We start from the raw sequence: 8,003 nt of genomic DNA, 5'->3' as shown, positions 1-8,003 counted from the left end.
AATCCCCCCTTCTCTCGGATGCTTTAGAAAGAATCACTCACTAGTTGAACTTGGCCACGTTCTCTGGAGCCAAATTTAAAAGGAGGGAGGGGGAATCTCTTTTTTAGAGCTTCCCTTTGTCCTCTCATTAAATTAATTACTATCCCAGCTGCACTTCACATTGAACAGCGTTCTCTTGGCCCTAGAAGAGAGAAAACCGTTACGTGTTTGAGCTGAGATAATGATGTGTCAGAGTCTCACCCGGGGCAGTCAATTCCCACGTAGGAAAATTAGAGACAGCAGGGCTTGGCTTTGGAGGAGTCCCCAGAAAGCACCAGTGGCTGCTCTCCTTTGAAGACCCAGGAACAGATGTTTTCCTGGCCTCCCAACTCAGCACGGCTCAAAGAAAAAAGCAACCCACATTGTCGGCTGTGGGAAAATATTTTTGTGTATTTTGTACCAACCCATGTTGATAAGGGGCCTAACAGAGCCTGTGAGAGGGGATGGAGCTTTGGGACTGTCTCCCAGTTACGTTCTGAGTATGAGGGTCCCAGCCAGGGAACATGGGACAGGGGCACAGGATGTGGGGATGTGACGAACGCTTCCCAGGTGGGAGCAGCCTCCCAGAAAAGGATCAGCCAATATCCTAGTTATTTATGATGGTTGAGGCTCAGAGTCTAAATGGTTATTCAGAATAGGGAATTAGAAAAAGAACCACAGAATCAACCCAAAGTAAGAAAAATGAAGATAAAGATAAAAGCAGAAAGTAATGAAATACAAAACAGAGATGAAAAGAAAGAGATTGAAATCAACTATGCTTCAATACAGTTAAAAATATATTAAAAAAATAAAGTATAGATTGACAAAAGAAGACCACAGACCCAAAATGGAGTCACTGATGCTAGGTCAGGCCACCAAACCAGAGCTTAATACCTAACTTAAGTGAAGCTTCAAACTCCCCCAGAAATACAGCCTTAACCTGTCAATCAGGGATTTTCTGGTCAGTACCAGTGAGGGAATCTGTCACATGGGCCCTCTCCATCCCCCAAAGGAAGGTGAGGTAGCCCACCTAATAAGACCCCTCGTGTTTCACCAAAGGAAGTTGACCTAATCTGAAATAATCCTATTTTCTGTTTATGACTTCCTTGTCCTGCCTTTAGAAAGTTTCCCTTTCCGTCTCCCTCTGGAGCACCCCTCTACACGATGGATGGGACACAGCCTGATGCATGGATTGTTCAATAAAGCCAATTAGATTTTTAAAATTTACTCAGGGGAATTTTGTTTTCTAACAGGATGCATACATCCGTGAGTGTGTGTGTGTGTATGCATGTGTGTGTGAGATAAACATTAAAAGCAAGGAAATGAGAGAGACAAAATCTGGAATAGTTGCTACCTTTGGTGTGATGGGGGCTGGACCACGAATGGATTCGGGAAGGAAATTTTATCAGTGACCCATCTGTCACATATGTACTTTTCTAGGCAGCAAATACTGACTAACAAATATATATATTTTAAACTTTATTTATTTATTTATTTAGGCTGTGTTGGGTCTTTGTTTCTGTGCGTGTGCTTTTTCTAGTTGTGGCGAGTGGGGGCTACTCTTCGTTGCGGTGGGCAGGCTTCTCATTGCGGTGGCTTCTCTTGTTGCAGAGCACGGACTCTAGGGGCACAGGCTTCAGTAGTTGTGGCTCGTGGGCTCAGTAGCTGTGGCTCGCAGGCTCTAGAGCACAGGCTCAGTAGTTGTGGCACATGGGCCTAGTTGCTCCGTGGCATGTGGGAATCTTCCCAGAGCAGGGCTCGAACCTGTGTCCCCTGCATTGGCAGGCGGATTCTTAACCACTGCGCCACCAGGGAAGTCCCTAACAAATATTAAAAAAAAAAATACATGCATTACAGAAAATCGAGGAAATGCCAAAATTATGAAGAAGAAAATTTTTTATTATCCCTACTCTCAATCTTTTCTTTTCTTTTTTTTTTTTGCGGTACACGGGCCTCTCACTGTTGTGGCCTCTCCTGTTGCAGAGCACAGGCTCCGGACGCACAGGCCCAGCGGCCATGGCTCACGGGCCCAGCCGCTCCGCGGCATGTGGGATCTTCCCGGACCGGGGCACGAACCCGTGTCTCCTGCATCGGCAGGCGGACTCTCAACCACTGCGCCACCGGGGAAGCCTCCTATTCTCAATCTTAATGCTATTTCTCTTTGAACCATTTTTGGATCGAAGCGTTTCTTAAATGTTTTCTGTTTTTTCTTGCTTTCTGAAAGAGTACTTGAAAATACTTGAAACTGTTTTTATGATTTCTGGTTGTTTTGTGGACAAAAATTACTGTGTGGTGCTCTAAGCTACCGACAGTCTCAGGACCTCTAGACCGGCTCCTGGACGTTTGCCCCTTTGTGAAGTGTCCCCGGACTGCCGAGCATGTGCAGTTAGTTTCTAGTGTGTCTGTTTTCTTAGATTGTTACGGGATAAGCCACACTGCTAGACTCTTCTGAAATGCCTCCTTAGCCTCTGGCCCCACATCTAATAGCCATGCTTTTGCCTTTCTCCCTAAATCTCTCTCTCATCGGCCTCCCTCTCTCAGCCCCTGCTCCGGCCAGCACTTGGCGGCTCCATATGCCTCCTGCTGCCCCTCCCAACTCTCCCTGCCCGACTCTCTGCCCACAAGGTCAAGGTCAACACCCCTGGCCACTCTGCCTGCCTGTCCACTTCCTGCACACACTGAACCTCAACCACCCAGGGTATTTTCCCCAAACCTGCCGCCATCTCCACATAGAACGCACCTTCTCCTTTGTCTGCAGATTCCTGGAACTGTAGCTAAGTGTGAGCTCCCCATTCAGGAAGCAGGCCCAGCTCTGACTTTGGGAGCACAGGCACTTCCTTCCTGTTTGTCCCCAGGCACACTCTCCACACTGTGCTATCATTACCGGGTCACTTCCTCCATCGCCCATGAAGTCAAAGCCCGCATCCATTTCCTTCATCTCATCCCGATGCCTGGGGTCATGCTGGCGCTGTTATTCAGTAGCCCGTAACTCCCAAGTAGAGAAGACCTGCACACTCGGACTGCACTGTGGTTCGTAGTCCGTGGTTAGCCCTCTAGTGATGAGGGACATTCGAGGCACGGTCCTACTTACAGCACCTGTTTGTTGTGTTTGAACTGGGCCCCTGCTGGGCTATGACCTCCAGGGCCTCAGCATCTGGGTAGGCTCACTCCTCCTACGGTTTCTGACCCTTGTAGCTCTGCCTGACATGAAAATTATCACTGAACGTCTGTTTGGGGGTAAATACCTGTAACATTCCACAAGTTTTCCTGGGGATGAGAGTTGGCTTAGAAAATATGAATATTTTCTAAGCCAATATATTGTGCAAGCAAAAGATGAATATGGACCTTTGCAGAGTTCTTCTTATCAAAATCTAAAGATGATAAACATTTTTGTCATTGGCAGTAAAATCTCAAAAAGAAATGCTGGCTACAAGGAGCCCTCAGGACAACTGGAGCTGGGAAGGGAGTTCTGGGCTGGGGCCAATGACTTGGAAATCCCAGCCAGCACCTGGTGTCCGGAGTCATTGCTTTTTAGGAGTTTCTGGGCACACGAGCACTGAAGTGATTGAAGGACCAATGGCACTGGGATGAAGACCACAAGTTTCTACTACACAGCCAGGCTGGTTTCCAGGATTAATGCCCTCTGCCCCCACGGGTCGCTGCCCAGGAGAGGCCTAAGATTCTGGGTCATAGAGTGCCTCTCTTTCGATGAGGCACCAGAGGGGAGATTGCTTGGTGTCAAAGGGCCCTGGATTGGCCAGGAAGAGTGGGTGTGGGGAGGGAAGAGAGGCGGCCCAGGGACAAGGGCACCCGGAACATGGATGCCTCAATTTTGCCAGGACCAGTCGTGATAGAGGTGGTATGTTTGTGAGATTTATGCTTGAAGAAAAGCACTCCTGGTGCAAGATGTGTTGGACTCCAGGCAGGGAAGACACAGAGCGAAGGCGCATTGATATCACACAAACTTGAAAATTACAGCAGCTGGAGAGCGATGGATGTGTACATCTCTCACTCCACATCTTCCTGCCTTAAAGAAATTGTTGCCAAAGACATCTGAAGGTGAACTTGAGCCCAAGACCCATTTGTCTGATGACATAACGTAGAGTCAGACTCGTTTGGAAAAGAAGGCTTTGCCAAGTCACCTTTGATTCCAGAACTTAATGGGGGTCAGTCCAGCTCACGGCTTCAGAGTCCTTGTTAATTATGGATCTTGTACTAAAAGCTGCCAAAAGGGAAGAGGGAAGAGAGTTTTATTCTTTGGGTGCAGTTCGGGTAGTGGTGTTTTATACACGTTGTCCTATTCATCAAGTCTCGCATGAGAGAAAAAAAGAAAATTCTATGTTTTGTTTAAACTACCAGCATTGGGCTTAGGAGAAGCTCATGAAACCAGCCTCTACTAAACTGGTTTACAGGATTAGCCCTCTGTGATGATTTTGTGTCCAGATTAAACATGATATCTGGGTGAGTCTGTGAGGGTATTTCCAGATGAGATTAGTGTTGGAAGCGGTGGACTCAGTAAAGTGGACGGCTCTCCCCAGTGTGGGTGGGTAGCATCCAATCCATGGAGGGACTGAGCAGAAAAAGAAGCAGGGGAAGGGAGGGTTGTCCCCTGTCTGCCATCTGCCCTTCCTGCCTGCTGTTGAGCTGGGACATCTGTCTTCTGCTCTGGGCCTGGGAGTTACAGCATCGTCTCCCCTGGTTCTCAGGCCTCCAGGCTGGGACTGAATGGCACCACTGGCTTTCCTGGGTCTCTGGCTTGCTGACAGTAGATCGTGGGATTTCCCAAACTTCACCACCGTGTAAGCCAAAGTTTCCTTTCATGTATGTGTATATCTTCCACTGGTTCTGTTTTCTCTGGAGAACCCTGACCAGCACACCACCTCTCTGTGAAACTGTAACTGAGCAGGACCCTATGGGGCCTTTCTGGGACAGACACCCTCCCCCGTATCCTCTGCTGTAGCTCCTCTCTGAAGTACCCAGATAATAGTATCTCATGCATATTTCCTGAGTTTTTCAGATGCTAAAAACCACCGCCAAATGGAAGAAATTGACTACTTGATGATCATGTAGCCCCTAGACCTACTGGCGCCTAAGGCCTGACAATGCTAACCCCTGTGACACTGCCCTGTTACCTCAACATCAACCAGTCAGAGAATTGTCCACGAGCTGATCACCAAACCTGCCACTGCCCCCCCCACCACCTTGTCTTTAAAAATGCTTTGCTGAAATCCTTCAGGGAGCTGGGGGGGTTTTGTGGGTGGTGGGCCACCCATCTCCTTCCTTGGCCCTGCAATAAAACCTTTCTCTGCTCCAAACTCTGACGTTTCGGTTTGTTTGGCCTCACTGTGCGTTGGGCACACCGACTTGTGTCGGGTAGCAAAACCAGCTGATGACTCCTCGGCTCAGCTAGGGGGCCACATTCTAATGTGCCCATCCATCTGCTTCTCCTAGTTGAGTTACAGGCTGATGAAGGACCAGTTAGATTTGTTCCTACATCTGTTTTTTCTCATTGAACTTGGTATTGTAATTACCTAATTTGATAACATCATGTAGCCTGATGAAATAGGAAGGTGAAAATGCATTTTTATTATAATTTGATTAAAGTAAATTAAATGTCTTCTTGATATTCAGTGAAATGAGTGCCTAAAAATGTCATCTAAACGTGGGCAAGTCAAATGTTAGAAAAAGTGTGGTAAGAATCTGGGATTTTGGATTCAGGTCCTTTCGAAGTGTTTTGAGCTCTGGCTCTAGTTTAAAGAGACCCAAATTGCAAATCATGAACAATGCATTAGGTTTATGCAAGAAAGAACACGTAGAACTCCTATCAGGAGGCCTACATTTAAAGAAAAGATCTTCCTCTGTCGTTGAAGAAATAGAAATATGTTCTTTTTGTTTTAGGTTAAATTAAAGTAATAGTCTTTGACGACTGGGATGTTACGTAATGGGGATTCTGCTAAGCGCATCTTACAACACAGATAGAGTGGTCCCCTGCCCTTCCACTCACAAGCTGCCTCTCCCAGTTTACACAGCCAACCCATTTCTTTTCCTCAAGGGTGTTGGGGCTTTGGGGGATCACTACCCCCAGAACACACCCCGAGGCCGCTGGGTCCAGCCTGGAGGTCGCAGCCCAGCCCACCTCAGGGCATAGGGAGCGATCCACAGGGGGCCATGTCCACGAGCGCACTGACATAATGTGAGCTCTTCTTCTTTCCAAACTGCCACCTTTTCATCTGACTTCTTGCCTGTTTGCCTGCCTACAAAAAAATGGTGTTGCATTTCAGGCACACAGAAAAGGGAGTGCGGATTTTAGAACGTTAATTGTATTGCCCTCTCTGTGTTCTTATTATGTTTTTATTCCAATGTTCCTTTCAGTTTACAAGAGGTGGAATTCTACCTAGGGGTCAGCAGACTTTCTTCATAAAGGGCCAGATAGTGAATCTTTTAAGGTTTGTGGGTCAGAGAATCTTTGTAGCAACAACTCGCTCTGCTACTGTCACTGCAAAGCCGCCGTAGAGGGTATAGAAGTGAATGGGTGTGACTGTGTGCCAATAAAACTTTATTTAAAAAACAGGCAGTGGGCTGGATTTGGCTTATGGACTGAACCCTGTGTCTACAGTAAGAGTTCTTAACTGAGTGAGGGATTGGTAAAACCTGTGAAAGTGTATGCAGATTTGGGGTATATATTTTTCTGGACAGAGGAACTGTAGTTTTCTTTGGATTTCAAAGGCATTTTGATCACTAACGTTAAGAAACATTGCTATAGAGAAATGGCCTCTTCTGGGTCCCCATAGGATTTAATTTTTAAAAATATTGTACTTTTAATCATTTATTTTCAAAAATTTTATTTTGAAATAACTATAGATTTACAGGAAGTTGCAAAGATAGTACAGAGAGGTCCTGGGTCCCCTTCACCTAATTTACCCCAATGGTTACATCTTACATAATTAAAGTATAATAGTAAAACCAGGAAACTGACATTGATGCAGTATGTGAATATGGATCTATGTCATTTTATCACTCATGTAGGTTTAGGTAACCACTACCGTAATTAACCACTTATCTGTTTTCCATCTCAATAGTTTTTCTTTGAGATTGGCTTTTATCACTCAGCATAATGCCCTTGATACTCATTCAAGTTGTCCGTGTATTGTTGCTTTGTTGCTTTCCTTGTTGAGGAGTATTCCTTGGTATGAGGGGCATTTTGGTCATTTGCAGATTTTGTCTATTATAGATAAAAACTGCAATGAGCAATTGTGTATGGAATTTTGTGTGGATATGTGATTTCCTTTCTCCGGGATAAATGCCCAGGAGTCCAATTGCTGGGTGATATTGTGAGTGCATGTTTGGTTTTTTTAGAAACTAAAAGAAACTGCTGAACTATTTTCCAGAGTTAATCATTTATTTTTAACAACAGTATGAACATGCCATGGACATGCACATGAAAACATAAAAGTGCAAGAATTACAGAAAAATCTAAAATCTTTCCTGGTGCAGCGCCCAGTCCCATTCCTCCTCCCCATAGATCATTAGTAGATGTACATCCGATCATTCCTACATTATTATTCCAAAACTCACCTTTGCCCTTCATCATGGAGGTCTTTCTATGGAGTAGATATACATCTTTTTCATTCCTTTTTAACTGTTAAGTCGATATACCATATTTATTTAAGCATTCCTCATATTTAAGGACTTTGGTCATTTCCAGCTTTTGCTGTCATCAACAAATGATGCAATGAATACCTCTGAGATGCATCTGTGTACACATTTGTGTTTCTCAAAGATAGATACCTAGGGGTGAAATTGTTGGGTCACAGACATGTGCATTTCTACTATTGATGGACACTGCCAAATCGCTTCCCTAAAGAAGGTGCCAATCAATACTCCTGCCAGCAATGCATGAAAGTTTCTTCATATCCTCATCCATACTTGATATTTCTAATTTTATCAAGTTTTATTAATTTTTTAAATTAATCTGATGAGTGAAA

The sequence above is a fragment of the Phocoena phocoena genome, chromosome 12 (assembly GCF_963924675.1).
Source record: "Phocoena phocoena chromosome 12, mPhoPho1.1, whole genome shotgun sequence".
NCBI lineage: Eukaryota > Metazoa > Chordata > Mammalia > Artiodactyla > Phocoenidae > Phocoena > Phocoena phocoena.
The sequence above is the reverse complement of the archived record's forward strand: the minus strand, read 5'-3'. Positions refer to the sequence as shown.